General features: G+C 39.9%; 1 long non-coding RNA gene across 2 annotated transcripts in view; it reads right to left on the reverse strand.

The window, feature by feature from the left end:
- Window positions 1-24,135, reverse strand: part of LOC140687285 (uncharacterized) — a 50,158-nt gene that overhangs the window by 21,833 nt on the left and 4,190 nt on the right. Inside the window, exon 2 of one of the 2 annotated variants that reach the window (XR_012061478.1) lies at window positions 8,212-8,313. The exons of the other annotated variant lie outside the window; for it this stretch is intronic. This is a non-coding gene — a long non-coding RNA (uncharacterized lncRNA). The remainder of the gene's footprint in view (window positions 1-8,211; window positions 8,314-24,135) is intronic. 2 annotated transcript variants of the gene reach the window in all.

Below are 24,135 nucleotides of genomic sequence, written 5' to 3' on the forward strand. Positions count from 1 at the left end.
TACCAGGTGCTGTGGTTATAGTGATAAATAATGTGTGGCTATTTTATTTCAATTGATAAATTTGAATTTATCTTTTTTGGAAGAGGGACATGTCTTTTCTTGATGTTTCAGCCCAAGATCTATTCATTTTTCAGTTGGAGACAGACCATAGATGGGAGCCTCTTTCCCCTCACCCAACCCCACCAAGGAGAAATCTAAGTCTTCTACTTGACTAGAAAGTCTAAGAAGAGAGATTTAAGGTAAAAATCAGTCTATATTGGAATATGTTGACTTCTTGGTGCCTTTGACCTTGTGGGTGCAGATGAGCGGTGGACATTAGATGTGGTAATGTGGCAAGAGATTTGGAGATGGGGTCATGGCTGTGTAGAGACCGAATTATGCAGAGAGAAAAATGCAGTGTGTGAGATAATCTTATTTACCCTTTGTCTCAGTCAGATTTATTGTTTCTTCACCAGTTCCCCCAGAGAATTATAACAGCATTTAAAGAACATGCACTCTGGAGTTGGACTGCCTGGTTGAGCATCAAAGCAGCATCACCAGTAGGTCACTTGTGAGCCAATTTTTCCAACTTTCGAAGCTCCAGTTTCCTCATCAGTCAAATATGGCTAAACAGTAGCACCTACTTCGTACAGTTGACTAAATGCTTTAATATATTTACAGCTCCTGAGCCATATTAAGGGCATAATAGATACTGTCTAATATCTTTATAATATTAAGTTGAAAATATTTGTTTATTACAAGGCTGTACCTCCTCTAGACCATCATTCATTGTGATCATCTGTATATTACCAATGACAAATGCAGTATTTTGTAAAATGCGTGCTTGATAAAATGTTCTTTGAATTCATCTTCCTGGGGTCCCTGTGTATCTAAGTCTAGGAAAGCTCTTCATTGTTGAGGACGTTACACACAAAAAGGACAAAGAAGTGTAGACAGAATGCTCTTCTGTCTTATTTCGTATCATCGATAATGTTGGCATCTAATACATACATCCCTTCAACAGAAGGATTCCAGTTGAGGTTTAGAGGATTTAGCTGAATCGTGTGTTATCTGCGAATTCCGGGCTAGATGGATTCCCCAAATGCAAACTGTTTTACAGCAGGGCCCGTGTACCATCTGTATCCTCGTCCTGTGGGTCAGATGCTTGTTGGAAATGAGACTGCAACCTCAACCGATTGACAACGTATTGGTGAAGGGGGGCGCAGTCTGCTTGGAACCACCTCAACTGTGGCTCCCTGTAGGTGTCATAAATTTTGAGAAGCAGAGGAAATCAAGGAGGAAAAAAAAGCATATTTATATTTTTGCTGATGGAGAAATTATTTCTAGAGGTCATGACATCAGCTGGGTCTGCGAGATCCTGGAATCAACGTTTGTCTTCGTGTAGCAGAGGGTTTCTTTTTTGAGAGGACGTGGGAAGTAGGAAGCCGACATGCCTCCCGGTGACAGTCCAAGTTGGCAGGGAGCCCCTTCTTACGGGCAAAACCTCTTTGGGGAACACAGAACCCTCTCTCAGCCTTGGCCAACTCACCCATGAGACGGGTTCTGTCTCCCATTCTCCCTGGAGAAGGATCCGATGATTGTTCTGACCCTGGGTCTCTGCCAGCTACAGGGTGTGGGGGGCATAATTAAGTTGGATTCAAAAGGAAAATTTTTCTTTTTTCTTTTCTATTTTTTTCTCTTGCTCTCATTTTTCTAACTGAGTTTTTGCCAAGGCAAACGGGTGCAAAGCAGCGCCATCGGAAAGCTCGAGATGGAGCCCAGTTCTCTCGAACACTTCATACCCAAGGGTATTCTTGCTCCAAATCCATATCCAACACTTAGTCAAGTGTGGATTCCTGTAAAAGCCTTGGAAAATGGAAACACAGATCAAACGCACCTTCAGTGTGTTGTGGTGCTGCACTGAAAATCTATGTGCAAGAAGCCAGTCACAGCCACCAGCTCATGATCAGAACCTCCCTGAGACTCTTCATAAGGGACCTCCCATTGGGCCCTCCCATCAAGACCTAGCCTTTGAGGGCCCTTTCCACCTTCTCCCGTGAGAAAGGGCAGGAATGGCCCCACCAGAGGCCCTTTTCTCTGGCAGCACTCTGTGTCAGCCCAGCGTCTCCAGCAAAGCATTTCTGTGGGAAGGTCTTCCATCTGGGGCTTGGCAGAGAGGGGAAATTTCCTTTGAGGTTCTGCCACCCTTTCCCCTCAGCACTCCATAAGGTGCAGCTTGGAGAGGCCCCGTCAGATTTTAGGGAGGGGGCTGGTGTGTTTCATGTAGTCAGAGCTGCTCTTCCTCTTTGCCTCGGGAAGTCTGAAGGGCGCAAAGAGAAAGAATGTTGTTTGTTCTGCCACCACCTCCCATCTCAGTGTGCAACAGGTCACAAGATGTGACAAGTTCATGCGCTAATTCCTTCCTTTTCAGTGACTAGAATAACACAGATGGGAACACTTATCCTGGGATTGGACATAAATGGGAGCAGCAGTTGAAGGAAGATAGACGCAGCCTGGCCCATTCTCAGGACTTCACTGAACCAAAATCCTTTTCAACAGCATCATTACCCTCCACTGGCTCACCCTGAGAAGACACTCTCTGACAAGAAGGCACATGTCCCTGGCATGGACCCTCATCTCCATCCATGCATCCTGCAAAAAGCTCTCAGCATGTTGAAGAAATAGTAACACCAGACAGATTTGTGATTTCATTGCTTCCCAGGAGTCTTTGAGCAGCAACGCCCTGGCAGCAGCTGTAAAATTACCCTGGAGATTGTGAGATGATAAAGGGAACATTGGGGAAAGAGGACTGTTGAGGCAGACGCAGTAGATCCATGAACAGCATCTCAGGGACCCCAGGGCCCATTTTGGCCACTGCGCACCTTGAATATTCAGGTGTAGAACTGGTTTCAAATGTTACCAGATTATGACCTAAATGCTGGTTCAAGAGTGGCAGAGAACCTTTGGGGATCAAATGGTTGGAGCTTTGAAGTCTAAGGGATTTCATCCCATCCCACGCTGCCACTGGTGAGCTAGGAGTGTTCGAGCCAATTATCCAACTCTTTCTAAGCCTCTGTTTCCTCACCTGTGAAAGAAATTGGGGCAATACTTTCCACTTTACTCAATTGTGGAGGATCAAATAAAATGTCTAGAGCTGTGACTGGGACATATAAATAGTAGCTATATTTTATTGATGTATTTCACAGGTGTCAAGCTGTATGCCCAGCACTTTACGGGCATATTTCTAATTAAAATTCCCTGAAGTGCTCTGAGGCAATTGCTATTATTACCCCTTCCACCCTATTGCAAATGTGGAAAGTGAAGTTCAGTGACAAGATCCCACAACTTGCAAGTGGTTGAGTCTTGGTATGAAATCAGCCTTACCTACCCATGACTTCAGAATCCAAATTCATTACCACATCGTAGGTACTCAGTAAAGGGTATCTGTTGTTATTACCACCACCACTACTGTCACTATGTCATCACTACCACTAACCAAACCATAAGGGGCCTCCATGCCCTGCTAGACAGTTTGCACCAGTGTATGATACTGAAATAGATTATAGGGAGAAATCCCAAACTTGGAAGAGAACTAAATTTTTTAGAAATCCAAGGAGAGAAGGACACATGCTTCTGGGAATTGAAGTGAGGTTGAGTCCAAAATGTATCATCATGGGCATATGTAAATTACTTTCTGCTTAGAACCCTTCCCTCCCTTTCTGTGGGAATAGACCATACCCCTCCCTTAGAAACAGTCCTTCCCCTATTCCATACATCTGATGGGGATGACAAGTCATATTGCCCCGTTGCCCTAGACCACAAGAGTGGGCTGCCAGGTATGGGCCTTGTCCATACAGATAAATGTACGGGGCAATCGAAAGGGTCAATCAAGATCACTCCAGGGAGACAAGGCTTAAAGACTTAAATATAAGACAAGGCATTACAAATCTCCTACAAGAAAGCATAGGTAAAACATTCTCTGACATAAATCTTAGCAACGTTCTCCTAGGGCAGTATACCCAGGCAATAGAAATAAGAACAAAAATAAACAAATGGGACCTAATTAAACTTATAAGCTTTTACACAGCAAAAGAAACCATAAACAAAACAAAATGACAACCTACAGAATGGGAGAAAATATTTGCAAATGATGCAATTGACAAAGGCTTAATTTCCATAATATATAAACAGCTCATACAACTTAACAACAAAAAAATGAACAACCCAATCCAAAAATGGGCAGAGGACCTAAACAGGCAATTCTCCAAGGAAGACATACAAATAGCCAATAAGCACATGAAAAAATGCTCAATATCACTATAAGATAAATGCAAATCAAAACTACAGTGAGGTACCACTTCACACCAGTCAGAATGGCCATCATTCAGAAGTCCATGAACAATAAATGCTGTAGAGGGTATGGAGAAAAAGGAATCTTTCTGGTGGGAATGTAGTTTGGTGCAGCCATTATGGAAAACAGAATGAAGATTCCTCAAAAAACTAAAACTAGGCCTACCATATGATCCAGCAATCCCACTTCTGGGTATATATCCAATGGGAACTCTAATTCAAAAAGATAACATGCACTCCAGTGTTCATAGTAGCACTATATACAATAGCCAAGATATAGAAACAACCTAAATGTCCAGCAAAACATGACTGGGTAAAGAAGTTGTGGAATATTTATATAGTGGAATACTACTCAGCCATTAAAAAAGAATAAAATAATTCCATTTGCAGCAACATGGATGGACCTGGAGATCATCATTCTAAGTGAAGTAAGCCAGAAAAAGAAAGAAAAATACCATACAATATCACATATGTGGAATCTTGAAAAAAAAAAACTGAATTCATCTACAAAACAGAAATAGACTTGCAGACATAGTAAACAATCTTATGGTTATTACCAGGGAAAGGGGGTGAGAAGGGATAAATTTGGGAGTTTTACAAATGTTAGCCACTATATATAAAAATAGCTTTTTAAAAAGTTTCTTCCGTATAGCATGGGGAACTATGTTCAGTTTCTTACAGTACACTTTAATGAGAAAAATATGAAAATGAATATACATATGTATATGCATGACTGGGACATTGTGCTGTACACCAGAAACTAACACATTGTAATTTACTGTACTTCAATTAAAAAAGAAGTTATACCATTAACTACATTCCAATGTACAGAGGCTTGCTCATAATAAAAATGACTTTGTAAATGACAAATTAAAAAAAAGATCATTCCAGGGGAGAGGATATAGCTCAATGGTAGGGTGTGTACCTCGCATGCATGAGGGCCTGGGTTCAATCCCCAGGGCCTCCATTAAATAAACAAGCAAACAAATAAATAAACAAACAAACCTATTTACTCCCCCCAAAAAAGATCATTCCAGAAGATTTCATGTATTGATACTAGAAGAATGAAAGCATCTCTGTCCTCTGCCACTGCAAGGCTGGTATGACATGAGTCTGGAATATTCGATAGCATTTTTGCTTCTCTCTTCTCTAAATAAATGGAGGAAGTTAGCAGTAAGAGGAAATGTAATATTAATACTGGAAGAAGCAAGGGATGTACAGATAGGAAGGAGAAGGAGGAAGAAGAGAAAGGGGAGGAGGACAGGGAAGAAAAAGGGAGAAGGAAGGAAAAGAAAAAAAGGGTGATTCAGATGAGACTGTCATCTTTACTTCAGGATCCACTTAGAACCGTGTGTAAGATCAGTCCTACCCCTAGGTTTCCATGTTGAGGTTCCATCATTTGCACGTGAGAATACCGGTTTCCCGAGTATACACTGGATTTGTCAACATCGAAGTCAAAACAAGCTTGGTAGCAGCAGTTTCAGTAGTCTGGAAGTGATCACCATCTGGGGGCCTCTCAGGCTTTCTTAGTCCCTGTCTCCAGAACATTTATCTTTGTCTCTACTGGGATGTGTAGAAGCAAATCCCAATTAAGTTCTGATGGGTTTTTTATTTTAGCTGCGTGGTGTGATGGAAAGAGACAGAGCTTTGAAAGCAGATAGACCTAATTTCCAGTATCAGCTTTGTCAGACATAACTCTATGATCTTGGACAAATTATTTAAGTTCTCTAAGACTCCATTTTTCTCATCTCTAAATTGAATGTGGGTACTTGGGTAGGAGAATAGGGTTCCTGAGCAAGTCAAATGATTTAGGGGAAAAAGTAAAAAGAATAGAAAAGAAAAGAGAAAAGGAAAGAAAAGTCCCTAGCCCAGAGCTCAGTCCATAAAATTCACTTTGAAAATTCCATTTAGTTCAAATAACTCAAATTCACTCACTCTCCTTGTGAAGACAGTAGTTGAGCGTAGGTCCCTGAAGTCTTCTCAGAAATCTGAGGACCTTTAGCAACTCAGAATAACGTTTCTCTGTACGATGGACATTGTATATGATTGTGATATGTAAAATGTCAACAAAATCTCTCAGTCTCAACTCTCAGAATAAGTTACAAAAATTAGCAACATACGTGAAGTGTCTAATTTGCCCACTAAATGAACAACTGTACACCATACATTATTATCACTTCTCCCTCCTGCTTCCCGCCTTGTTAGTAGCAGGTTCACAGCTCTCAGAGCCCCTACTCCTGGCGTGGAGGAGGTAATGATGACCCGGTGGGTCTTCTCTGACCTCGGGATGTGTCTAGCCACAAGGACAGCCGGGCAGGTCTCATGGCTTTAATTGTGACAGTCCCTCTTCAGTGGATTTGTTTAAAGAAGGGAAACAGCACACTGCTGGAGGTTTAGGGAATTTTACAGCTCAGTTGTTTGTGTGCCTTTCTTACTTTCATATCCTCTATAGCAGCCTGTTTCGTAGTGTTTCTCTCTCCATCCCTCCCTCTCTCTTCCTCCTCTTCCTCCTCCTCCTCCTCTTTCTTCTCTCTCCTGTCACACACACACACATACACCTTTTTGCCCCTTGTTCCAGACAATGGGGACAAGACCAGTGAAAAAGATCAAATGAGATAAAACCTTCTGCCTCAAAGAGATCACAGACTGAGAGCAGTTTGTGATCACTAATTCTTTAGCTTGCAGCAAAGGAGGTGGAGTTGAGACCCATGCCAGAATGCAGAGCTGGCTTCTCAGCCTGAGAGAGGTGACATTAAAGGGTATCTGTGCCTCACATGGTGCCCAGATGCCTCCCTTTGTACCCTGTGAGCCAGTGAAGAGGGAAGTATCTTCCTATAAAAGTAGAGAGCTTTAATGCCTGGCAGACCCTGGATGTAAATTTCAAACAATGTGATTTAAGTAAAACTTATTTAAAGTGAAAGTTGTGGTCACACTGAAGATACAACCCATCTTTGTTTTTTGCCTTACAAAGGTTTATATGGAATTCTTTTCTTTCCCATTCTTGATGCCCATTGGGTATAGGTATCCTTTTCATGGGGAAAATCAGAACCAGGACTCTTCTCTTCTCCTGAAAATGGTTTCTCCTTTGCAAATAAACCTCCTGGTAAAATGTTTACAAGTGTGACATTTCACAAGTGACGGAAAGGATCATATTAACTGCAAGAAGATGAGGGTCTGCCACCTCATTCAAGAAACATCCCTCGTACTCCTGGGATCAGAAGGATAAATTCATGGGTCCAGAGAACAGGGGACTGAGTGCAATGAGGGGTTCCAAGAAAAATTACAGCAAGGAAGAGCTGGGACCAGCTCTCCATCCAAGTCTTAGTCTTTTGTGGAAGATGTTTATTCACAAATTGCCATTTTGAATCCAAAGGTAATTTTTCCCTTCTGACCATCTAGGGAAAATAAATTAATCTTCACTTAGCATCTACTGGGTTTTACAGGAAAGAGAGAGAGAATTCATTATATACAGCACCCTGTCTGCGAGTCTACAGGTCAAATTCCCTTGGCAAATGTGTTGTTGAGGTTTTGTCTCTATGAAGGGATTTTCCTTACTAAGCATTTCCCAAGTCTTTTTCAGTCTCTGTTTTCTTAATTTCCTAATTTTACAAATTGTCCACAAGGGACTAGGACTGAGAGGACAAAACCAACAGAGTGAGGCCGTGTGGGATTCGGTTGCCAAGACTCAAGAGGGTCTTGCTCTTACTGGAGCCTTAAGTTCAACTATAGCCTTAGTAACAAAACACAAACAGTTCCCTTGATGCTCATTCAAAGGGGGAGTGTGGGGTGTGGAGCAAATGGCTCATTTTCTAGAAGGACTGAAAGCAAAATTCAAGTGAAGTCAATTAAATCTATGAGTAAAGTGATTTTCACAGGACTTACCCAGCAGAGAGGAGCAGTCACATTAAAGAGTCATCACAAGAAAGCGGAAGCATTTCTGGCTGGACTCATCAGGCTTCTCAAGGGTGTTCTGGCATCCTAAGACTGGAGACAACAGCAAAAGGCTCTCAAATAGAAATGCTCTGTCCTAGAGTGTCTGGGGGTATGGAAATTCCTGTCTGTATTCATTGGTGAACTGGTGCAGACGCTAAGAGAGGCAGAGTGGCAAGGGCTGCACGGCAGAATGGAGAGAAATAGAGATGGAGTATTAGGACTGTGGAGCAAAAGTGGTCTCTGTCATAGCCTTTGGGGCAGAGGGAGACAATAAAACACTTAATTGAACCAGGGACATGAAGAAGTTTGTCCAATCCTGGCCATTAACCAAGAGCCAAGATGAGATGGGACGAGGGGACTTCAGTTTGGGCGAAATGGGCTAGTCGTCTGACCTTGGGATACAGAGGGGAGACAACGCAGCTGCTACTGGGTCATGAATGGAGACTTATGAATGAGGCTGGGAAAGCAGGAACAATCCAGCAGAGGTTTCCAAAAAGGAGACGCTGAGTCTGGTGCTGTGACCCGCTATGGCATAGAGAACACAACAGACCCGGCATGAGCATTTACTAATGGCCTACTGTGTGCCAGCACTGTGCCAGGGAGACAGTGCTGTAAGATAGTCAAGAGGGGGAGAGAGACAAGCCAAGCAATAGTTCCAAAATAAGGCAACGAGTGACTAGAAGAGAAGTGTAGAGAATGCCGAGTGCAGATCTAGTTAGGCTGTGTTAGCCGGAAAGGAGTCCTTTCTTCCCAGCCTCCACCCCCCACTCTAGTTCCAGCCACCATTACTTCTTACCTGAGCACGGCAACTATTCTGCACCTGTCTCTTCACATGTGCTCATTCACTTTTCCAACAAACCTGGTCATACTGCACACCCACCTACATCTCTTTAACAGCATCTCACTACGATATAAGTACAGCCAACATTCTTTGATATGACCAGCATGCCTCTGCTACAACTGACTGTCTCTCCAAATTTATCCCTTTCTGTTCCGCCATGCCATCTGAAACGAGGATATGCTGAGGTCAAGATCCTGCAGGACACTAAGGAAAATACATGCAGTAAAAACAAAAGCTGTATACAAGAGAAAATTTCGGGTGAACATAGGAGTTCCATGTTCTCTCTGAAATCCATGTTCTTGAGGACTCTGAGGAGGTAGGGTTGGCAGGATTCTATGATGGCCCCCCCAAGATCTCAGGCCCCTAGTTTACACACACCTATTTTAAGTTATTAAATCAAGCACTTATTTAGGTACTGCTGTGAGGGGATTTTGTAGATGTAATCAGGGTCCCGAATCAACCCATCAGGAAGTTATCCAGTGAGCCTGACCTAGTCACATGAGCCTTTTAAAAGCAATGTTTCCTCCAGCCTCACAGAAGAGGAAGTCCGAGATCTGAGCTACAAGAAGGATTCAATGTATCACTGCCGGCTTAAAGATGGAGGAAGACGTGGGTAGCCTCTAGGAGCTGAGGCTGGCCTCTGGCTGACAGCCAGCAAGGAAGTGGGGATTTCAGTCCAACAACCACAAGGAAATGAATTCTACCAGCAACTGGTGAGCCTGGAAGAGGACCCTGAACATCAGATGAGAACAGCAGCCCTGCTGTCCCCTTGACTTCAGTTTCATGAGATCCCTAGCAGAGAATCCAGTCATGTACACCCAGACTTCTGACTTATATAAAGTGTACACTCATAAATTTGTGTCAATTTCAGCTGCCACACAGACGTAGAAAAAGGCAAGAAGAAAATTCAGCTTTCAAAAGGCCTCAGTATATAGGACTTAAGGAAGCATCTTCATCATTTACCATGACCCCCCTGTGAAGTTTTTAGTCCAAACCACTGCCTAAAGCATTAAGGGGATGCATACATCTATGTAGAAACAGGGTCGTGATTGTTTCTATCCTCAATGGCAACTTGCAGTTAAATGTCTGATTTCTTATAGTAGTGATACCTGAGTTCTTCCTGCCTTTAGAATAGAAATAGAAGGGATGACAAGATTATCTTTCTGAACAGCTAGGATCGGGTAAAACGTGAGAACAGGCTGAAAGCTAATGCTAGAGGCATGGGTATGTCTCACCCACAGAATTAACTTAGATTAACTTAATCATTTCTAAGATCACCTCAGATCATGAATTCTATGTTTGTGATTTGAATTTGAAAATATTGGCCCAAAGTGCTCTTAGAGAATGGAATTAGAGCCAGAGGAACATCCACGGTTATCTCTTGGTACTTGGCACACATGGGACACCTACGTTCTCTGTTAGAAGGGAACTGGGCTAACGTTGACATTTGACCTGTGGCATTGTTCTCCAAATATACACAGCCTGAGTCAAGGGAACTCCTTGCCAAAAGAGAATTGCTGGCCCCTTGCCCAATCACCAGGCCCTGCTTGTTTTAGAGAAATGTATTACCATAAAAAAGAGACAAATTGTAAAACTCAGACTTCAGTGTTGAAGAATTAATTAGGCCTTTGGCCCTCTCCTCTCAACGTTTGTAAAGAATTTCCTTGTATACTTAGCCGGTTCAGTGACGGGGTTAAATACGTGTACCCCAGAGATTAGCACTCTTGTTGGAGCTTTTTCAAGAGGGAAACTGTTAGAACCAGGAGCCCACTTAGCATTTCCAAAGAACGTACCAGAAGGAGGCAACTAAATCAGCTCGGTGGTTGTCAGGAAAGGCTTCCTGTCGGAACTTTGGGGCTGAGGAAAGAATGATTCATATGCAAGGCTGGGAGAGGTAGGATAATCTAGTCAGAGGGTTGCAGAAGGTACAAAGATGACAGCGTGAATGAGCGTGGTGGATTCAAGCTCAGCATGTGTGTAGCAAAAAATCTAGCCAGGGGCTGGAAGGAAGGATATGACTCCAGAGTTGAAAATGGCAAAGTAGGTCTGAGTCAGAGGAGCAGCAGACTTGATGCCTTCTGAAGGGGCCTCGGCTCTAACCCGTTGAGTACTGAAGAGCTTTTACCAAAGACATGGTGTGATCACTCTCATTTTAGAGCGATATATCTGAGGGTGGCAGTGTGGAGAACAAATCAGAAAAACTAGGATGATACCCCAATTTTTGGCTTTGCCAATGTCATGAACTGAGATAAGGAATGAAGTTGGGCGTGGGAGATAGATTTAGCTAGCTTTTGGACATGTTGAATTGTAATTGCCTGCATTATGCATGTGACTGTGTTCTGTTTCTGTTACTCAGAACCTGGTCTAGAATTAGAGGTTCAGACTGGAGAGCTGCCATGCTTAGCTCTGTGGGATAATGAGCTTGCCTAGGGGAGCAACTGGCAGGCTCAGCACCTATGTAAAACAGGACACCCCTTTAGTTCATAGTACATTGGTCAGTCACTCTTGAATTTTTGTTAATAAAGTCATTCACTCATTTATTCATCAATCATTAAGAGTTTAATGAGCTCCTATTGCGATGGGCACTGTTCCAGGAATCAAGGGTACTGGACAAGACAAGATGGACAAAGTCCCTAGCCTCATAGAGAGTGCATCTTCAAAGAGATGAAGACAATGAACAAATCATCGAATAAACAAATGTCAGAAAGTGTAAGTGCTACCCAGAAAAATAAAACATATTAAGGAGATCAAACATTGTCAAGGTGATGGCGGTTCTATTTCAGGCAGATTGCCCAGGGAAACTTTCCATAAGGAGATGACATTTGGGAAAAGACCTTCATGAGCCAAGTTGTGAGCCAAGTCAAAGTCTAAAGGAAAAGGGAGCAAAGTCTAAAGAGCCAGGAATAAAATATTCAAGAAGAGGAGAGGTTTAGTGCAGGCAGAGCCAAGTGAATGAGAGGCAGAGCAGTACAAGACGAGAATTAGGCAGCCAGCTGATCATAAAGGGCTTGGGGCCAGGGTTAGTGAGTTCAGGTGAGATGGGAAATCATACAAGTCAGCGATAGCACCTAATGTGTCATGGAAACAATTCTACTGGTATCCATGGTGAATGGTAATTGTGCTGAAAGACTGAGGTTTTATTGTTGTTGTTGTTATCATCATCCACTTATTCCATCACTGAGATATTTTAAAAACATGTTCTGAATGCTTTCTCTATGCCAAATACATATCAAGGGTACAGAAACTAGTGAGACATGATTCCTCCCTTCAGAAGTTTGCAGTATTACAAAAATGGCGGTGGGGGGGGAGTGTATAGCTCAGTGGTAGTGTATGCTTAGTATGCAAGAGGTCCTGGGTTTAATCCCCGGTACTGCCATTCAAAATAGCTAAATGAATAAGCCTAATTACCTCCCCACCACCACCACCACCACCAAAAAAACCCTCAAAATTTTTAAAAAGGATATATGTACATATTACACATAGGTCTGAAGTTTCTGCAATGTACTTCCCCCCCACCCCTTATAGCTCAGGTACAGGAGGCAGAATTATTTAAATGTCATAGATCTTGACATAGATCTTGTGCAAGACCCCTCACTTGATTTATTTATTTTTTATTTGGTTTTATTCCTACTCCTCACTCTCATTCCCCTCCCCACAATGCCCTTCATGTATATGTTTATTTTTATAAATTCTTTCAAAATGCGTGTTCCAGTTTCATGGTAACTTTTTTCTTCTAAAACTTTTTTTCAGGTCAGCAGTAGAGAGTATAACGCATTAGATTTTGCATGTGAGACCAATAATCAGTATTCTAGAGCGCAAATAAAATATCCCCAGATATTGCTAAGGCCTATCTCGGTTCAGAACTTTTTGAAATGGGAGAAACTTAAGTCCACTGGTATAATGATAAACTGACTCTGCTAGAGGGGAAAAAGCCCTGGCTTGAAGTATTTGCTGATTTTCATGGTGTAAATATCCCCACCTTGACCAGTTTCTAGCTAAGATTCAACAACCAGGTTGCAAAAGTCCAGGGTATTTAACAATTGGCCAGAGCCAGTTTCAGCATACTGTGTTCATATCCTCAGCACCACAAAGATGTGTACGATCAGGACATTGCTCTGCTGATGAAAATGCACCATTTGAGTTCAAGGTGTCCTTCCAACCTAACAGGATCCTTCAGTGTCCTTACATAGAGAGCAAGTTAGATGATCATTGCAAAAACCCTGAGGAGCCCATCTGAAGAGAAATGAGATAACTGTTTTTGTTTTCAAGGCTAAGTTAAGAAAGTTCATTACTGGGTCAGCTGTGAACCCTACTGGTGGAGTCTTGTGCGCACGTGGTATAAGCCAACGGTTTAATCCTGACGTGGTGAAACAGTGTCTTATCCAAATTAGAGGGATGGCTTGTAACCATACTAAATATTGCCTTAGAAATGTTTACAATCCTTGGGTTACAGTGTTTACTGGAGCTGACATCTGCTATTGGAGACTGGAGAGTGTGGTTGGGCAGAAAATGGATCTTGAGAATATAGAGGATGTTTGGATTTACAGAGTCCATAAAGGGAGAAACCGAGTCATTTCTAGAAGGTTCAAAGGTGGCTTTTTTGAATTATGCAATTTCCATATGGGTACTGGCATTTAAAAAAAAAGGTATTCTCACTCGAGTCTTTTAATATAAAGGATAAAATGTAGCCGCTGAAAAAGAGAAATAACAGTAACAGTAACGCTAAGGACTGAATTTGTCTCTGCAAACTTATCTTTTGAGGTCCTAACCCCCAGTGGTATTCGGAAGTTAAGGCCTTTGGGAGACAGTAAGAGTTAGATCAGGTCATGAGGCTGGAGTCCTGATCCAATGGGATCAGACACCAGAGAGTTTGCTCACTCTCTCTGCCATGTGAGGACTTAGCAGAAGGCAGCTGTCATCTATAAGCCAGGAAGAGAACTGTCACCAGAAAACTTAACCTGTTGGACTTTGGTCTTGCACTTTCCAGCCTCCAGGATTGGGAGAAAATAAATTTGTTGTTTCAACAATCCGGTCTACAGTATTCTGTTATGACAGCCTGAGCAGACTAGAACAAATCATCATCATCATCACCCTCCTATAATCCTCACAATAACCTGATAAATTGGCTTAAGTATTTTCCTCTTCTCCTAAATGTGAAAATAAGAGTCAGAAGTTCCTTAACACATGCATGGCCATACAAGATGACAAAGGCAGCTGGGGTTCAAACCCTGACCCATGGTCACCACGGTGCCTGGCATGTAGTAGGTGCTGAAAATACATCTGGGGAATGACTGAAAATAAATTAATTACGGTTAGATCACCAAGACAAGAAAATGAGTTTGAAACATAAGAGCTTTTAGGAGATTTTAAATGTAGTGAGAGACCATGCATAGGAAGTCACAGCAAAATTTTCTACTATGGACCTTGAAAATGAAGTTCTTTCTTGGAAATCTGAAAAAAATAAAATAAAATGGAGTGTAAGCCGAAGGTAATTGTCCTTTTATACTGTTACACTTGTCATGGTGCCAGTATCCACATATTTCCCCGAGGGATGAAATTAAAATGCCAAACTTTCATGATTATGAGATGATTACAGATAAGTGCGCAGGGAAGAATCATAAAGTAGAAAGACGTCTGTACGGATGCCTTCTCAACTGGTTAAAGGCAAGCTTGATGCTGTGTGTTCTTTACAGGGGCCTGACTACATATGGGTTTTTTCATATTCTGGCAGTATGGCCCATTTATCTCCTGATGATCATACAGCCCGACTGTGACATGTGTCTTTAGGAAGGGATGCTTGCACATGCATTAGTAGCGTTCCTAACACAGTTTATCACCGTCACACTGAAAATTCTAGGGAAGTTTCACACTGAAGATAACTTTGGTATAATATACAAGGGTTCTGGATAAAAAAATTAACATTTTCCTACCACCAAGAACGCTTCCTAGTTAGTAAAAAAAGGTTTTGCACAAGAAAATTTGAGGCAGAGCATGAAGAACGAGGCTTACATGATACAAATGAACACAATTCTTATATGAAATTTAACCGTCCAGCTTATTCAGTTATTCATGACATGTGAAAGAAAAGACAATGATGGAGGAGAAAATCAGGTTCTGATTGCACTAGTTTAACCCAGAGAATTTATTTTCTCTTAATTAAAAAAACAAAAGCTACAGAAAGAGAACTACAGCCATAGAATCGATCCCTTGCTCTTTCGTTTCTCATTTTCGTGGGATGCAGCCTGATCCAAGAGGAGTGTTGCAAAAAGCCAGCAGGAGGTACCCAGGGCTTACATCCGGGGCCGACTTTGATTTCACCCTTGCTGACTGCAGATGAAAAGGATGAGCGTATTCTGATGGAGTTCTGTGTTGGCTCTCCCTCTGGGGCTGGTGGGAGGGGACACGTCCATTTGTCCTGTTTTACAAGTGCAGTGCCTTTCCCTCTTAAAAGGAAGAGCTTGCCACATGCCATATACCCCACCATTAGTCAGGCAGTGGGAAGAACTCAATACAGGCTAAGAAGTACAATGCCCAGAGGGACACCATCAATCGCTTATTACCACAACTTCCTCATTCTTGAGTTGTTTATATTGATTTATCTTTTGCTCAGGTACAGTGACTGAGAGTAATTTTCTCGGCCAGACAACACGGATTGCCTCAGTTCTGAGTCTGTGCCTGCCTGAGAATGGTTTTCGTCTGCCCCCGCACAGTAACTGGCTAGGGGCTATCAGGGCCATCATATTTCCCCCCAGAACTCAGTAGTCTGTTTATTCAGACACTCATGTGGCAGGTATCAAAATATGAAGCTACCATGATTTGGAATCTATTTAAAAATCAACCTACCTTTTGTTCACACTTCCTTTTAGGATGTGTGCTTTATATGTAACTTGTATGTTACCTGGATAAATCTTGGGTTTTGTTCTGTTTTTTTATTAATTTTGCTGGGGAACTGATGCATTATTTTATCTTTTGAGGATGAATTATTTCAGTCAGTGGAGATTCTTTCCTTTTATTCAAAGTTTTCTTCTTTATTCCTTTAATTATAATTTCTGATCTCTTTTCTTTCTTTATCTCTCTTATATGTGTGTGTGTGTGTGTGTGTGTGTGTGTATTCACATATATTCTCTTATGTGCATACACCCTATATTCCTTTAGGCTTCTTATTTTTTTGCTTCTAAGTTTCATAGGTCTTTTCTCCTTTTCTCTCTTGTGATATACATTATCTTTAGCATAAAGTCTGTTACTTACCACTTTTACCGCGAGTCCTTAATGCAAAATGTAAGGAAATAATGCATCTTTTAATCCCCCTCCCCACTTTTCTCTTTCCTGTCTGTCTTTGTTTCACTTAATGTGTGTTCACTTTGATTTCATAGATTCATGTGTCTTGTAGAACAGCAACCAGAAATGTTCTAAAATTTTTATTCTGTAGAGTTTTCTCTAATTTCCAGGGAGAGCAGAATGTGTCTGCTTGAGAGCGCAACTGAATAGCCTTTTTTCAAGCCTGGATTTGCTCTCACAAAAGACTGGAAAAGCAACTTTACTTCTTTCCCGTATCCTTATCTCTGGTATATTTTCCCCCCAGGCTCTTTCTTAATACTTGTACAATTTCTGAGTTTTTATATAACCAATAAAATGTTGTTAGCATAACGAAGGCAAGACCCAAATCATTCCTCTGAAGGTTTTTTTCTGTTTGTTTGTTTGTTTATTGTCTAGTCAGAAATATAATCTTGGACTCACTTCAAAGGAATTTACTAACTAGAAAAAGCCCGGTGTTCCAGGGTATGAACCCCAGAAATAATCTTCCAGGGAAGAAAGGTTTTCTATAATAAAATACTTAAATAGCAAGGCATTCAAGCTGCTGAGTTTGCCTACCTGACACTATGGGCAAAAACTCTTGCCTCATTAAAAAATAAAGGTCACTTCTCTTGAGGTGCACCTCTTAGTCTAGGACATTGCGTCCGCTGGTGCACGAGGCAAGACTGAGATGATGAAGCACCTGTCCATGCGTCTAAGTCTTGTCCAGTGATGATCATCTGCATGTCGTATAAATGTATGTGTACTAGATAGAAACAGCAAGTCAGAACACAGTTTTAACAACTGTATGACGTACAGTTTATTTGCCTTCTGCTCTTTATGCAGGTAATGACTCCAAGATGCTCTTCGTCCTTTTGTTTGAATATTTGAAAATTTATCCACATGATCCTTCCCCTCTAAGTTTAACCACCCACCTGTGTCATGCCTCTTCTCATGGTCCACCAAATATATGGTAAACATTAATCTCACAATAAAAAACGTGTATTACATTTTCAAATGCGTTTTTACAGGCATCGGCACCTTTCCCCCACCCACCCCCGAGGATCTACTTTGAGCAAAGCTTAGGAATTTCAGTCTCTGACATCCAACCAAAAAAGTTTTCAGTAAAGAGTGTTTAGGGAGAAGTTAGGCATCACCATGGTTCCTCTTTTCTGGAAAACAAGGTGTTATTTGGCAAGAGATTTTTTAATTGACTTAAACTTTATATAACTTTTAAAGATCCAATTGCAAAGAGAATGTATGAATGCCTACCTAGCTCTGGGAAGCTGGGTGACCTTGAGAAACCCTGCTTTCTCTGTGCTGCAATCCAAGGTGGGATACACTGATGGCAAGAGGGGATCTGGCTGCAGCCCAAACCCACTCCTCTGACTCTGAAAGCAGAGAGTACAAGCTCCCCTCCTTCCAATGGCCCATCCAACAATGATGAGACCACGGCTGACGGGAATTATCTCAAATTTGTCAGGAATGAACACACACTTGCTAATGGCCTATTTCCTTCCCCACACGCATCTCTGCAGAGGAAGGTGAGAGAGAGCAAGACTCTTGGCTCAGCCTACGCCTTTTCTCCTCTTTCCTTTCCCAAACACCCTCTCCTCTCACCCCAGGATCATTCCTGACTCTTGAATTCCCAGCAGGTTTCAGGGGAAGGGGAAATACTATTTCTTGCACTTTTTGTTGGCGAAGAGATTGATGCTATCTGTCTCCCATTGTTCTGTCCACCATCCGGTTTGGACCTGACAGAAGGCAGGGATGAAGGTGTGCGTCCAGTTGTGTCCCATGTCCTTTGAACAACTCAGTCTTCGCACAGAGACACCAGTACAGACTGTTCCCATTTACTCGCAATATCGGTAGCAAACTCAGCACATTACCTAAATGAGCACCACTTTATGTATTCAAAAGGCCACTAAAAATAAGATGTAAGGAAACAAAGATCTTAATATCTTAATTAAACTTTAAGATGGCTATAGGCATAGAGGACAGGAAATGAGCAGAAAGATAAACAATCTCCAAGAAACTGTTCCTCCAGTGACAATGGCTTTGCCACTTCCTATGGGTAATATCTATACACCACAGTTGAACCATCATACCACTGGCACACAGTAGGTGCTCAATAAATATTTGTGAGTGTCAGAACCATATTCCTGGTATACCTGCCTTTCTAAGAAACTAGATCTAAAAGAGAAGCAATTAAAGTACATCTAGCCTAGAGCTAATGAGGTAAAGTGTAGTTTTTAGATTACAGGATTTTTAAAAATACTTAATGCTCTTGGATTGGAAGAATCAATATTGTTAAAATGGTCACACTGCCCAAGGCAATCTACAGATTTAATGCAATCCCTATCCAATTACCCAGGACATATTTCACAGAACTAGAACAAATCATAATAAAATGTATATGGAACCATCAAAGACCTAGAATTGTCAAAGAATTACTGAAGAGAAAGAAAGAGGCTGGAGGAATAACTCTCCCAGACTTCAGACAATACTATAGAGCTACAGTCATCAAGACAGCATGGTATTGGTACAAAAACAGACATATAGACCAATAGAACAGAACAGAGAGTCCAGAAATGAACCCACAAACTTTTGGTCAACTAATCTTTGACAAAGGAGGCAAGAATGTACAGTGGAATAAAGACAGTCTCTTCAGCAAATGGTGTTGGGAAAACTGGACAGCAGCATGTAAAACAATGAAGCTAGAACACTCCCTTACAGCATACACAAAAATCAACTCAAAATGGATCAAAGACTTAAACATAAGACAAGATACAATAAACCTCCTAGAGGAAAATATAGCAAAATATTATCTGACATACATCTCAAAAATTTTCTCCTAGAAGAAATAAAAGCAAGAATAAACAAATGGGACCTAATGAAACTTACAAACTTCTGCACAGCAAAGGAAACCATAAGTAAAACAAAAAGACAACCTACGGAATGGGAAAAAATTTTTGCAAATGAAACCAACAAAGGCTTGATCTCCAGAGTATATAAGCAGCTCATACGACTCAATAAGAAGAAAATAAACAACCCAATCCAAAAATGGGCAGAAGACCTAAACAAGCAATTCTCTAACGAAGACATACAAGTGATCAATAGACACATGAAAAAATGCTCAATATCACTAATTATCAGAGAAATGCAAATCAAAACTACAATGAGGTATCACCTCACACCAGTCAGAATGGCCATCATTCAAAAATCCACAAATGACAAAAGCTGGAGAGGCTGTGGAGAAAAGGGAACCCTCCTACACTGCTGGTGGGAATGTAGTTTGGTGCAGCCACTGTGGAAAACAGTATGGAGATTCCTCAAAAGACTAGGAATAGACTTACCGTATGACCCAGGAATTCCGCTCCTAGGCATATATCCAGAAGGAACCCTACTTCAGGATGACACTTGCACCCCAGTGTTCATAGAAGCATTATTTACAATAGCCAAGACATGGAAACAGCCTCTATGTCCATCAACAGATGACTGAATAAAGAAGAGGTGGTATATTTATACAATGGAATACTACTCAGCCATAAAAACCGACAACATAACACCATTTGCAGCAACATGGATGCTCCTGGAGAATGTCATTCTAAGTGAAGTAAGCCAGATAAAGAAAAATACCATATGAGATCGCTCATATGTGGAATCTAAAAACAAACAAACAAACAAAGCATAAATACAAAACAGAAATAGACTCACAGACATAGAATATAAACCTGTGGTTGCCAAGGGGGCGGAGGGTGGGAAGAGATAGACTGGGATTTCAAAATTGTAGAATAGATAAACAAGAGTATACTGTATAGCACAGGGAAATATATACAAAATCTTATGGTAGCTCACAGAGAAAAAAATGTGACAATGAATATATATATATGACAATGAAAAATTGTGCTCTACACTGGAATTTGACACAACATTGTAAAATGATTATAAATCAATAAAAAAAGTTAAACAAAGAAAATGCTTATTAAGTGTCTAGTGTCTACCATTAGTAACTCCTCTATAAGTGGCTATTTTATGTATCATTATTTCATTTCATAAAAAAATAATTAATTTAAAAACACTTAATAATCAATGATTTGAAAGATGAAGCTGATTTCACAAAACTGTAATAAAATAAAGCAGAAACACACAGCCATAGATTCAAGAGGGAAAAGAGGGAGTTTTGAGGACAGAGCCAGGAAATCTAGTTGGATTAACAGGAGAAGGAAAGGAAATATAGAAGGAAAGTAATAATTTTGAAAGCGATATAAGACAGTTTATTGGAGGTAAAGGAAGACAAATTTGCAGTTTTAAATTTCTCACTGGGTCTCAAGAAAAACTACTAAAAAAAACCCCACTAAATCTTTGGAATTTCTAAATTCTAAGCCACATGCAAATCCTTAAAGTTTCCATTTATAAGTAGCTATTAAGGAAGGAGGATACAGCTCAGTGGTCGAGTGTGTATTTAGCATGCACAAGGTCCTGGGTTCCATCCCCAGTACCTCCATTAATAAACAAACAAACAAACGAAAATGCCTCCCCCACCAAAAATAAGTAAATATTAAAAAAATAAATAGCTTATTATTTTTATATAACTGAGTAAACATGGCAGGTTGCTCTCAATATGGGAAACTACTCTGCAACACCCACAGACTCTTAAGGAGACTGATGCAATGTTAATATCCTACACATAGGAAAATATATCTACTGGCTGAAAAAAAATAAAAATCATGAAAGGTCTCAGAGAGTATAATCCAAGTCCACTGTCTGAGGAAGCACCTGTATAGTTTAAATTTCAATACAGTAAGAACAAAAATTTCAACATATTATCAGATACATAAGGGAAAGAAATAGTAATAGGTTATACATACAGTGGGTAGAGACAGATGAGAAGATAAGAGACGAACACAATATATGTTTATATAAATATATGCCATATATGTAGTTACATATAATTGGATAATGGTAATGCTACTGTGAATTTGTAGCATGGATACTAAGCAAGTAGTCTTGGGAAACTCGAAACATGCAGCAAAAGAAGACCTTTTAACAGACTGCCTCCAGGAAAAAAAAAAAAAAAAAAACCAACTCCCTCAGCAAAATTCAGGAGTGGGAGGAGGGAGGGAGGAAGGAAGGAGGGAATAGCAAAGAGCAGAAAATTAAAATATGATAAAATTTCACCATGATGGGTTACGTGGGGTCTAAATAATTCAACTGTTACAAAAATGTAGGCCGATGATGTTATTAATGAAACACACATGCAATGTTCTTTGTAGATCTGTATCCTCAAAACTCACAAAGTAAAGATGGTGAAAAGTACACTGTATCCAACGGAAAGTTGCCTGCATTGAGAATGTCCCAAATGGTCACAGATAGTTACTTTCCAACCACAACACACCCTTAGAAAAGATAAGAATTTTAACCAACCCCTGTTTGAGAACTGGAGCTGGACAAGGTTAGGAACCACTCACTAATTTCATGATCTTCAAATTCATGTTTGGCAGGGTTTCCTGCAATTCTGGAGGTCACATATTGAGGTAAAAATTGATCCGGTGCTAAAGCATTCATCCCAATGGAAGTGAGGGAGTGGATACATGAAGTGTCAGTGGGAGAAAGACAGGTTTAATTGTGACAATTAGAAGTGGGAATCACTATCAGACTTTAACATATAATAGAGCTTCTAAATTACCAGGAGAGAAGAGAATGAAGACAAAAATCATTATTGTGTATTATGTAACAAATACAAATATAATGAAGTGTTAGAGAAAATACTGATATCAAGACTAAGAAAAGTCAAGGCCATATGCACTAAACAGGATAAAGAACAATATCATAATAAAATGCAACAGTCCAAAAAAGAGACTTACAAAGGATGTACATTCTTATACAGCAAAGAACATTGCAGCAAAATGTAAACATTGGGTTAGCATTCTCAAAATGTGGTAATTTTTTTAACATTTTTTATTGACTTATAATAATTTTACAACGTTGTGTCAAATTCCAGAGTAGAACACAATTTTTCAATTAATTTGTTAAAATAAATTATTTGAAAAATTTCAGGGCAACTATTTTAGAATGCAAAAACCCATGTGGGTAACAGAACATCTGAAGAATATAATCAGTAAGCATAATTTAATAATTTACATAGAATATCTTCTCTTAATAAAATAGAAATATATGTTCTATTTATGTCCTTGGAAGATGGCAAGAAAAATAACTATATACATAGCCACAAAACTGCTCAGTATATTTCCAAAGGACACATTTTATAGGCTCTATTTTGGGATTATATCCTCCTCCCCTTCAAAACAAAAAAAAAATTATAAAGGAAACCAATAACAAATGCTATCTGTCCCTGAAAAACATAATTAGCACATTTCTATTTAAACATTTTGAAACAACATCTGATAAAGAGGAAAAAATGTAAATTATAGATTATTTTTAAAAGAATGAATGGGGGGAAAAAAACAAACCTCATAATAAAAATTGTGGGTTACAGCTAAAGCTGTATTTTTTCCAGAGGAAAAGAGCCGGAATTGCATTTTTTAAAATTATTACTAAAAGAGGAAGACTGAAAATAAACAATCTTTGATTTCAACTGTGTGCAATAAATTTTACATCAAGTCAACATAAAGGGGTAAGGTGATGATCTGTGATGGATAAAAGTCACAAAGTGGACAGGAAAACCCTCTCTGAAGAGCTAACATTTAGCAGAGAATTAAGGCATGTAGAAAGTGAATCATGTACAGATCTGTTATGATCCACTGACATGGATGACTAGGTACTTACAAATAATTATTTTACGGGTACCTGTGATTCCTTATTTTGGGTTCATATGGAGTTGGCCAAGAAGACTTATGTATTGGTAACATAACACTCTTTACTGTGGATGTACTATAAGCTACTCAACCTGTACATCTCAGAATAGTATTCACTTTCTCACCCCAGTTTTTCTTACTGTTAAAAGTTCTGCAATAAATATTTATTTCCATGTATGGATCCTTACATACTAGTATCTTTATTTTCATAAATCAGATTCCCAGCAGTGGGAGATTACTGGGTCAACAAATATGTATATTTTTAATTTGTAAAGATTCTTTGAAATTGCTGTTCAAAAAAAGCGATTCTACTGACTCAAATGGACATCAACAACTTATGAGCTCCATGCTGTCCAAGAATTTTTTCCTCATTGTTGGAAAATAAAAGAACACTTTGTTAATTTTAAAAAAGTTTTCTTACTAGTAAAGAGATTGAGTACTCATTCTTTTGTTTCCATTGGCCTGTTATGCTTGCAACTGCCTGTCCATATATTTTGTCCATTTTTCCCTGCTGTCTGTATGCATTTTTGTTGTCAATTTGTTAATCAATTTATTTTTAACACATTCTAACCTTTAATCTAGCACATGTGTAGAATTTATTTTCTTTGTTTTGCTTTTAGTCTTGATTATAAAGAATATTTAAACACAGGTTTAAATTTTACACAGTCAAATGTCTGCCTTTCCCTTAATGCTTTTGAGGGTTATTGTTTTAGTTATAAAGGTTTCCCAAACCCTTAGGTTTTAACATGTTGTCTCCTAACTTTTCATTTATTATTTTAGAAAATATTTATGTTTTCATACCAGATAGAATTTTTTTTTAATATAGCATGAAGTTAATGTTTAACTTTTTTTTCTTTTCAATGGAAAACCACTTGTGCTGGCATCACTTATTAAATTTCCACTGAACTGAAATATCATTTC

Source organism: Vicugna pacos, chromosome 19, assembly GCF_048564905.1.
Source record: "Vicugna pacos chromosome 19, VicPac4, whole genome shotgun sequence".
NCBI lineage: Eukaryota > Metazoa > Chordata > Mammalia > Artiodactyla > Camelidae > Vicugna > Vicugna pacos.